This window comes from Benincasa hispida, chromosome 12 (assembly GCF_027475165.1).
Source record: "Benincasa hispida cultivar pf3 chromosome 12, pf3_genome.v1.1, whole genome shotgun sequence".
NCBI classification, from domain to species: Eukaryota; Viridiplantae; Streptophyta; class Magnoliopsida; order Cucurbitales; family Cucurbitaceae; genus Benincasa; species Benincasa hispida.
In genome coordinates this window covers 29,360,198-29,371,297 of record NC_143489.1, presented here as the reverse complement: position 1 = coordinate 29,371,297, position 11,100 = coordinate 29,360,198, and the positions used below count along the sequence as shown (strand labels likewise).

The 11,100-nt window shown below is 34.9% G+C and overlaps 1 pseudogene; it reads left to right on the top strand.

Annotated features, from left to right (window-relative positions):
* Positions 1-4,481: 4,481 nt before the first annotated feature.
* Positions 4,482-8,738, top strand: LOC150031920 (uncharacterized; annotated as a pseudogene).
* The last annotated feature ends 2,362 nt before the right edge of the window (positions 8,739-11,100 follow it).

Below are 11,100 nucleotides of genomic sequence, written 5' to 3'. Positions count from 1 at the left end.
TTTTTTTAATACAATAAATATGAAGATGAGAGATCGAACTTCGATCTTAAAAAAATATCATACTAAATATCATACCAAGTAAGTCTACATCAATAATCAAATAAAGTAAATTATATTTAGGAACCAAATCAAAACCAACCCATTATTATCGATCAATACTCAAAGAAAACCAAAGCAAACACACATAAAAGAAAGTGGAAATAAAATTAAAGGATTTATTATTCATTGAGAAAATGAGCTTCAATGGCTGTGGTTGCTTCCATATAGGCGTCTGGAGGTAAAACGTCGTGGTTCCATTTCTCATGGTCAAAAGTCCATTTGACAATTCAACCCTTTTTTTGTTCTTCTTGTTCATTGTTTGGGTTAACTTGAATGGTGACTTTGAGGTTTTTGTATTGCTTTCTCATAACTTCTCCTTCCACCACTCTCAATACAACCAATCTATGTTTTTTAGAGCTAAGGATTCTCCATCTGTTCCTATTTCAACACATTAAAATAATATTATCATTGTGTGCATCTTAATCGAGTAATTTAATAAGATGATTCACCTGATTCTACAATATTTCGGTAAAAAAAAAAACTTATAGGATATTAAATCTTAGATAAATGGTCATCATATATTGAACCGATTCCCTCTTAGTTGTGATCCTTATTAACACTAGGTTAATCCACGATGGTTGTGTGGGAGTGACATTTATAAATTAATTTTTTTTTTTTAAAAAAAACCAAAAACTGAAAACCAGGTTGCTATAAAAGGAACCTATATATATATTTTTTAATTTTCAAAATTTTGCTTTATTTTTGAAAATATTACTAGAAGTAGATAACAAAACATAGAAACATGTAGAAAGGGTGCTTATAAGATTAATTTTCAAAAGCACCAACAATAAAAATTATAATAAAAAAACATAGAAACTTGTAAAAATAGTCTATAATTATTTTGTCCTTAACTTTGGTAATTGACATGGTATTATTTTCTAGAGGTTGACGGTTCGATAATCCATAACTGACATAATACTTGTACTATCAATTTTGAAGTCAGAGATTCGATTTCTCTATGTTTAAAAAAAAAACTATGAAAATACACGTATAAATACTTTAGATAATGATTGGTGGCACTGTACAACAAAATTTGAGCAAAGGCCTGTTAAGCGTCGGCCCATTAGGATACGGATATTACTGGTGTCCGTCTCACATTCTCTCTAAATGGGCTTTTAATATAAAGCCCATTCATATAATTCAATGGTCTAAATTTCTTATGATTCTGCTTGGAAAAAGAAGGAAGGAAAGAAAGGAAAAAAAAAAAAGGAAACAAAAGAGTGGCAAGAGAAATAACAAATTTTAAAGTTTAATTTGAAAAAATGGCAAAAAGGTTTCAACAAACAAATTTGTATAATAGAAAATACTAATTAGTAAGTACAAACGAGAATGTAAAGACACATTGCTTCAAAACCAACTCGAATACCACAAATACACTCTACCTAAACATTCTAGAATTGCAAATAGATATCTAAACATTCCACAACAAAAAATACAGTATCTAAATATTTAAGAATCAAAAATTAAAAATCACCCAATATAGTCTAACGCTTCCAACTGCCTATAGAATGTGTGTATGCGAGAGAAGATGATGACCCAGCGGTAAGGGTCATTAGAAACTTATGGATGCCTACAATGATGAGTTTCCTTCAAGTTGAGAAAGAGCAAAGTTGATTATACCAGTGAAGTTGTTGGCAAGTGAGTATTTAAAAAAATTGCAACTTCAGGATGACCTGACTATTTAAAATATGATTACATTTGACACCAGACCAGTTGTAGGGAGTTTCATCGTCTTCATTCCATGTGATCATTTTGCTCATAGGATCTTGAAAGGCAACTTGAAATATTATCAAACCCAGAACGTCATTGTTGAAAACGATGTTCAAAATAAAAATAAAAGCAGAAAACATGTGTGCAAGTGAAAAAGGTCGACAAAATGAGTACTCATTTTGATTCAGTTTGTAGTTTTGATCTAACAATCTAAAAAACATCTCCAACTCACTGATCATTCCGTTCATTAGTCCATGCCTTCCAGATTACCATGCCAGACAGGAACACCACCAGGCATTGGAAATTCCTTCATTACAAAGGGATTTTGATTTTGGTTTGATCGACTAGTAGCGGCAGAAAAAAACTATAGAACCCGAGGCATACCCTGAAACTTTAGGTCAAATCCATTTTTGGATCACTTTTTTCGGGGTTAATCGTGACAACTCTTGTTCCCCCAACTTTTTAGCGTTCGGGGGGGGGGGGGGGGTGGCAACTAATCGAGCTTTCACTTTCCTTTTCATGAGTTAGAAGTTTCACCAACCCAACCTATGAGCAAGCCTTCTAATTCGTTGATACGAGAAGCAAATTGTTGTGTGAAGGAATCAATATCTCGACATAAGCCCAAGGACTTGGAGCACATCTTTTGTTATTTCCACTGCTTGAAGTGATTGTTAGCTGAGCCTTCCAATGCCGTACCCGCCCTTCAACCCGCCGCTGCCCGGCAGCTAGCATACTACGGCTTACGCAGTTGATCGGATCAGATAGCCGGCTCAAATTTCGATCAACAAACCTCAAATTCAGATAGCTGGAGCCCATCATTTGATGGATATAGGTGAGGGTGGTCGTCAAAAGCTAGCCAAGACGATGGAATTTAAGAAAGGGTCGTTGAACCAACGATTGCAAACATGCAATTGAGAAGAACACTACAAGAAAAACGGGAACTCGCGATGCCATTTTAAGGCGTCGGGAGTTAGGTCGTCCAGAGAAACGGTCTCTCCTGGCAAAGTAAAGAACCATCAGAAGTTCCCCGAGAACTCCCGACGGTCTCCCAGGCAGTTCAAAAAACCCTAACCCCCTCGATTTTTTAGCTAGACGCCGCCCCACTTTCCTTCTTCCCTTCACACCCCGCCACTCCCCCCTATCGCTGCTTCTTTGTGCCGCCGTCCGCCGTCCGCCGCCGCCTTCCCTCTTCATTGCTTGCAAATTTGTTGTTTATTTTCAAGCTTTCATCAAGGTTCGTGCACATCCTGTTCATTTATTTTCTCTTATTTTGTATCTTAATTTAAGCCGTTGTTTTTAATTTCTAGCATGTTGGTAATGTTTAATTTCTAGCATGTTGGTAATCTAATGTGAATTATGAATTATGGATTGTTGATGTTATTGGGAATTGAGTTTTTTTTTTCTTTTAATTCTTAAGGTTATGTATTACTTAATTTAGAAAAAAATAGTGTACTTAACGCATTTAATATTTTAAAAAAGTTTAAAGAATCTACTAGACATAAAACTAAATTTTGTGTCTAATAGAAAATTGAACTTTAAATTTTGTGTCCAATAGGCTTGTAAATTTTAGAAGATGTTGAATAGATGAAAGGCCTATATTAGACACCAAATTGAAAGCTTGGAGACGTACTAAATAAAACATTTGAAAGTTGTTAAGACAATTTAAGCGGTCTAGGGACCTATGTGTTTATTTTGCCTTAAAAAATGAAAATTATGGAACTCAATGCTTAATAATACTTTGTACTTTGTCCTCTAATCCAGGTTATTGTTTTGGATTACAAGTTGGTTAGAAAATATTTATTTTTAAGGATGAATAAAGAATGGATTAAACTAAGAAATAAGTTATCAGTGGAGTATAGAGAAGGAGTATCATAGTTTTTAGATATGGCAAGGTTTCATGTAAATAATTCTGGACGAATAAGATGTCCATGCAAGAATTGTATGAATTCAGTTTGGGAAAAGATAGATATTGTTGAACGACATCTATTAACATATGGAATATCTCCCTCATATTGTGAATGGGTATATCATGGAGAGCCAGTAAACTTATCTAGAAGTCATACAAGTCATTCAATAGAGGATGTTGAAGTAGATAGTATAGAGAGTAATGTTGTCGAAGAAAATGAAATGTTGAATCTTATAAACAATTTACAAGTTCCAATTGAAAATGAAAATACAAATGAAGGAAGGATTGAGAATGAAATGTCCTTTAATGGTCAAGAAAGAAATACCACGAACTTATTCGAGGATTTAATGACCAAAGCACGTAATGAATTATACCCTGGGTATTCGCAATTTTCGTCCTTAAACTTTTTAGTGAAGTTGATGCATATCAAAGTTCTGAACGGCTGGAGTAACAAATCGTTTGACATGTTGCTGGAATTGTTAAAAGCAGCGTTTCCAGCTGGCACCTCTATACCTACTTCCTTTTATGAAGCCAGGCGAAAATTGCGTGATTTAGGCCTAGGTTATGAGTCTATTCACGCGTGCAAATATGATTGTGTATTGTATTGGAAAGAGTTTGTAGATTTGCAACAATGCCCTGTTTGTGGTGACTCGGTACAAAGTTAATGATGGCAAGGGTAAAAAAATACCACATAAGGTATTGCATCATTTTCCATTGATACCGAGATTAAAACGATTTTTTTGCATAAAAAAAAGACGCTTCTGACATGAGATGGCATAAAGATAAGTGAGTTGAAACGGATGATGTATTGCAACATCCAGCTGATGCAGAGGGGTGGAAACATTTTGATCGTGAATTCCCTCATTTCGCTTTAGATCCTGGAAATGTTCGTTTGGGATTAGCTTCAGATGGCTTTAATCCATTTAGAAATATGAGCACTTCTTATAGTATGTGGCCTGTGGTGATAATTCCTTATAATTTGCCCCCTTGGAAATGCATGAAGGAAACAAACTTCTTCATGGCTTTGCTCATACCTGGTCCAAAATCTCCTGGAAAGGAAATTGATGTTTACTTGCAACCGTTGATTGAAAAGTTGAAAGAGTTGTGGACAATTGGTGTACGAACTTATGATTCTGTTGCTGGTGAGTTTTTTCAACTATATGCTACCTTATTATGGACGATTAATGACTTCCCTACGTACGGTGACTTATCTGGATGGAATACAAAAGGTTATCAAGCATGTCCAATATGCAAAGCAGATAACTCGTCCTTCGGGATAAGAGGAAAAATATCATTTATGGGACATCGACGTTATCTTCTGGAGAATCATAGTTGGCGTCGAAGTAGACAACATGATGGAAAAGTTGGATGTAGACCTCCACCAGTCGTAATGAATGGAGAAGAGATATTACAACAAATAAATACGCTAAACTTTTTTGTACTTAGCAAACATCCATCGAAGAAAGACAAAAAAAAGAAAGCGAATTCTAAATTGGACTAAAAAAAGTATTTTTTTCCAACTTCCATATTGATCCAGACTATTGTTACGACATAAATTGGATGTAATGCATATTGAAAAAAATATATGCGACAATTTGGTGGGCACATTGTTAAATATTGAAGGAAAGACAAAGGTTACAATGAACACTCGATTGGACTTATAAGATTTGAAGATAAGAAAAGACTTACACTTGATACAGGTTGAGAACAAATTTGTAAAACCATACGCAGCATACACATTAACAAATGGTGAACGGATTTCGTTTTGTAAGTATTTGAAATCAGTGAAATTTCCTGATGGATTCGTATCTAACATATCACGATGTGTCAATGACAAAGATGGAAAAATATCGGGCCTAAAAACATACGACTGTCATGTGTTGCTTCACAGACTACTCCCTATTGGTATTTGAGCATACCTACCGAAGAATGTATCCACTGCTATTACTGAGTTGTGTACATTATTTCTCGACTTATGTGCAAAGACAATATGTGTAAGTGATTTGAACAGACTACAAGCAGACATCATAGTCATACTTTGTAAATTGAAGAGAATATTCCCACCTGCCTTTTTCGATGTAATGGTACACCTTGCAGTTCATCTACCATATGAAACCAAAATGGTGGGTCCAGTTAGTTACAGTTGAATGTATCCTATTGAAAGAAGTTTACAAACATTAAAACAATTTGTACGGAACAAAGCACGTCCCGAGGGGTCTATAGTGGAAGCATATGCAATGAATGAATCATGGAACTTCTGCTCGCGATATCTAAGTGGGATTGAAACGAGATTCAATAGAGATGAACGAAATGATGATAACATTCCCGATCACGAGATATTTGGTGAATTTGAATTATTTAGGTAGAGGGTATGACCATTAGGGGCGTAAACTTTACGGACGCTATCAGCGGAGGAAAAACGTATTACACATTGGTATATTCTCAACAATTGTAAAGAAATAACAGACTATCGCAAGTACGTTTCAAACTTTTTTCTTTTCTAAATTCTAAGGTATCTCCTTTTCTAAATTCCAATTCAAACTTTTGAGGTTAATTCGTCGTGAAGCTCAAAGCGCCTCTGACTTATATATAAAACATCAATGCAAATTTTTCGATTGGTTCAAATCTCAGGTATACATAGTCATTTTGTAGGCAATGGTTGAGGGATGATTTATTTTTCGTATTCATTTTTAATGTATACTTAATTATCAGGTTCTACAACAGCGCGAGAGAGAAGATATCTCCGATGATTTCTTTTTACTTGTAATGGGACCTTCATCTGAGGTGCGCTCTTACAATGGATGCATCGTTAATGAGGTACGGTTTCACACTGTACAGCATGATAATCGTCGAGCTACACAAAATAGTGGAGTCCTAGTGGCCGGGGAGATCAGTGAGAACACAAGTGTGGATAACAATTTCTACAGTGTTGTAGATAAAGTATTAGATTTGCAATATGCGAACAGAAGATGCGTTTTCTTGTTGAAGTGTGGATGGTTTGACACAGATAACAATAAAAGTAATAGGACACATGTGGATTTAGGATACAAATCAATCAATACATCACACTTTTGGTATGTCGACGAGCCTTTCATCTTTGTTATCCAAGCACAACAAGTCTTTTACATTGATGACATCCAAAAAAGTAGCAATTGGAAAGTTGTTTAAGTAGTCCAAAATAAACGAATATAGGATGTACCGGAAGTAGATGATGTTGAAAACGCACAACTAGATTTACTAAAAATTGTTGGTGACGTCCAGTGGATGAAACCATTGAGGAGGTTACTTTATGTAGAGTTGACGTTGATCCTACAGTTATGGAACGACCAATTACTATACATGGCGATTATAACTTCATAAACGATGATGATGAAGAACAATTATCTCCCAATAACAGTTCAAGTGCGGATGAATAATTTGAATTAGATTACGATGATCATGAGTAATGATGTATCTACTAAATTCTCTTTTTCTCTAGCTTACACATATTTACTGTTAATTTAATATTGTTTTCTCTCTTTTGTGTTTGTATAGATACGATGTCAACCCCTAATAATAATTTGAATTAGATTACGATGATGAGTAATGATGTATCTACTAAATTCTCTTTTTCTCTAGCTTACATGTATTTATTGTTAATTTAATATTGTTTTCTCTCTTTTGTGTTTGTATAGATATGATGTCAACCCCTAATAGGCAACGAGAGGCTGATGAAGAATTCCAAGAGTTATTTCTAGGCAACACGGTATTTCTGTGGGTGATACTTCAGGTTAGTATATTTTGAAATATATTCTGTTAACTGAAATATATCATAAACTGTTTTAAATTTTTTATTCTTCAGATAGTGGTTCAGCATCCAATCGGAAGAAGCGAGAGAATTCACGGAACATCGAGTTGGAAAAATACGTACAAAAACATGGGAAAATCACAATCGTCATAAATAAGGGAGAGACGGAACCGATATCTCAACATTCGGTTCATTTTAGTAATACGATCGGCATTGCTGTGAGATCCGCATTTCCAGTGCAGTGTCGTACTTTGCTGAGGTTCCAAATGAGTTCATAGAATTGGCTAAAAGTCAATTATTGGTAAGTAATTATAAGTTTATTCTTTTACAGTCATGAACATCATCTATGCTAATTCTTCCCTCCCTCTTTTGTAGGGTCATTTCGATCTTGATCTGTCCAGTCAACGACTTAATTGTTTCATAGAACATCAAATTCAAAACTCGTTCAAAGAATTTAGATCAGATTTGCACAGACATTATAGAAAATGTGGAGATCCTCAGCAAACACGTGCCAATTTGCCTAGTTGGCTTAAAAATAGGCCAGAAGATTGGTACTTTTTGTGTGACCGCTTCGAGAGTGAAGTGTTTCAGGTACAATATTTATGGCGTGTATCATTTGCTGCATTTAATAATACATCACATTATTGACATATTTTTTTTCTTCAAATGTAGGAAATGTCTGTGACGAATCGGAAGAATAGAGAGAAATTACCGTTCGACCACGTTGGTGGATCAAAGTCATTCCTGCAAATTCAGGCAGAGTTGCAGGCAAATGAGGGTCGAGAAATAGGATGTGTTGACCTATTTAGGGAAACACACTCTAAAGATGGCAAGTTTGTGAACAAGGCTGCTGAAAGTGCACATGTAACATTTTTTTCTTTACTGTCGTGTTTTTTTTTCACTTTTAACTTTAGTCCTTCGTTCTTACCCATTTAATTATTATGTCTAGCATCAAATGTTGGAATTACAATCCAGCCCCATTGTAGAAGGTCTCAACCACTAACAGGGAATGAAATATGTGAGACGGTTTTGGGTACACGACCCGAATATTCAAAAGGTCTAGGTTGGGGCCCTAAGCCTAAGTCACGAAGGAGTACCATGTCATCAAGCTCGTCATCTACTCAAGGAACGGAGGCGGGAATGGATGAATTGAGAGTCAATTTCCAACAGTCTCAATTGAGGATTAAGGAACTCGAAGACGTTCAGAGAAGAATGCAAGAGGATCATGCGAGATAAATGAAAGAAATGAAAAAAGATGATTGAAAACATGGTACGATCACATAAAGGAAACCCATCAAATTAGGTATGATTACTACATTATTTAGTTGTGTAATATGTTGCTATCCTGCAGTTATGGTAGCAAAGTTTAGTTATGTCTTAAGTAGCTTTATGCAGTTATGGTAGCAAAGTTTAGTTATGTCTTTAGTTATGTTATTTAAAGCTTCAACACTCTCATACAAATTAGATAAGCATCCCACCATGCCTTGATGTTTCAAAAGCCCAATCACAGTCCCTGAGTGTCGCTCTCTCCATGTATCTCGCTCTCTCCATGAATGTCGCTCTCTCCATGAATGTATAACTTCATTTGATCAACTAAAGATTCAAATATTAGGCTTCAAAAGGGTGTATTTGCTCTGATTTGGTTGTAAATATGTGTCATTTAAAGCTTCAACACTCTCATACAAATTAGATAAGCATCCCACCATGCCTTGATGTTTCAAAAGCTCAATCACAGTCCCTGAATGTCGCTCTCTCCATGTATCTCGCTCTCTCCATGAATGTCACAGCACATGTATAACTTCATTTGATCAGCTGAAGATTCAAATATTAGGCTTCAAAAGGGTGTCTTTGCTCTGATTTGGTTGTAAATATGTGTCATTTAAAGCTTCAACACTCTCATACAAATTAGATAAGTATCCCACCATGCCTTGATGTTTCAAAAGCCCAATCACAGTCCCTGAATGTCGCTCTCTCCATGTATCTTGCTCTCTCCATGAATCTCGCTCTCTCCATGTATCTCGCTCTCTCCATGAGTGTCACTCTCTCCATGTATCTCGCTCTCTCCATGAGTGTCGCTCTCTCCATGTATCTCGCTTGTAAAGATGCCCTCAGCAGCTTCACACCCTGATTGACATCCAAAGTAATGACATCCAAAGATGCCCTCAAAAACTTCAACACTCTCATACAAATTAGATAAGCATCCCACTATGCCATATCATTGAATTTTGTAATGTAAGCAACGAATAAGAAATTCTCAACTGTTTCATTCAGAGACTTTTGTTCATTGGATGCTATTTTTTTCCTATTCTTAGGGCTGGTCCTTTCTTTTGATCTTATTCTAGTTGTGGCAAATTTTCCATTGTATTCTCACTATTATTTTTGTTTCTTTGTACTTTGGGCATTAGACTCATTTCATTATTTCAATGAAAAAGTCTTGTTTCCTTTTCAAAAAAAAAAAAAAAAGAAAAGAAATTATCAACTGTTATATTCATCCTAAACTCATAAGAAATTCTCAATTGTTATATTTAATTAAGATGTGTAATTGTGCTTTTCCTTTTCTTTTGATCTTATTTTTATTATTAAATTAGAGGGGAACTAAAAGAGAGACTTAAGCAAATTACATAGCAAAGGGGTAGTTAGCCCAATGAGCCCCAACTATGGATTGGGCTAGAATCAAGGCCCATCCTATCATCAAGAGAAATGAAATGCCTGCAACAATTATTGTTTCAATATTCCTAAGGCTCAAACTTGCATAAATGGATATGGATTTGAATTGAAAGCTCTCCACTTGGACCCATTAGAATAAAAGAAGAAAGGGTAATTGCAATAAGTGGTACTTTTAGGGGTATTAATCAAGTGAACAACAATATATTTAAAGAATTGCAAAATAACAAAATCTATCAGTAATAGGTCATCTTGTTTCCTTTTTGAACATATTGCTTAGAAAGTCAATAATCAATTCAAAAGGTTGCCATGCTTTGTCATGTCAATAAACTAAAGTTAGGTCACCCAAATCTTATTATGGTTTTTGTTTTTGTTTCTTTCCCCCTTCCAACAATATTTCTTTACTATTATTCTACCCCATTATCCTATGTATGCATTAATATTATTTTGAGATAAGCTAGCCCTTCTTACATACTTCTCATTTTACTAAATTCCAATCTAAAAGATCATATAGGACTTTCAAAAATTGAAAAATAGAGGAAATTGAATTGTTTATCCATATAACATTTCAATGTTTTTGTTTTTTTGCAGAATGCTATTTGGAGATGAGCTGGGACAATTGTTGAAGATGCTGTGTTCGAGAAGTGTTCTAGATGTTGTTCTCATTTTACTTATTTTATGTATTTCTAAATATAATGGACAAGTGTTCTAGAGCTGGGACAACGTTTGGATATTGTAATTTTTTACTTGTTATAAAATGGACTTCATTTTCTTTTATGTGAATCTTTATTTGGTATAATATGTTTCACAGGATTTTAGATCAAATTTTTAAAAATTACAAACGATATATTAAAATTTATCCATATAGGAAATTGAATTGTTTATCCATGCCGATAGGATCCCCCGACGCCGTTCAAAATTTTGTCGGGAGATC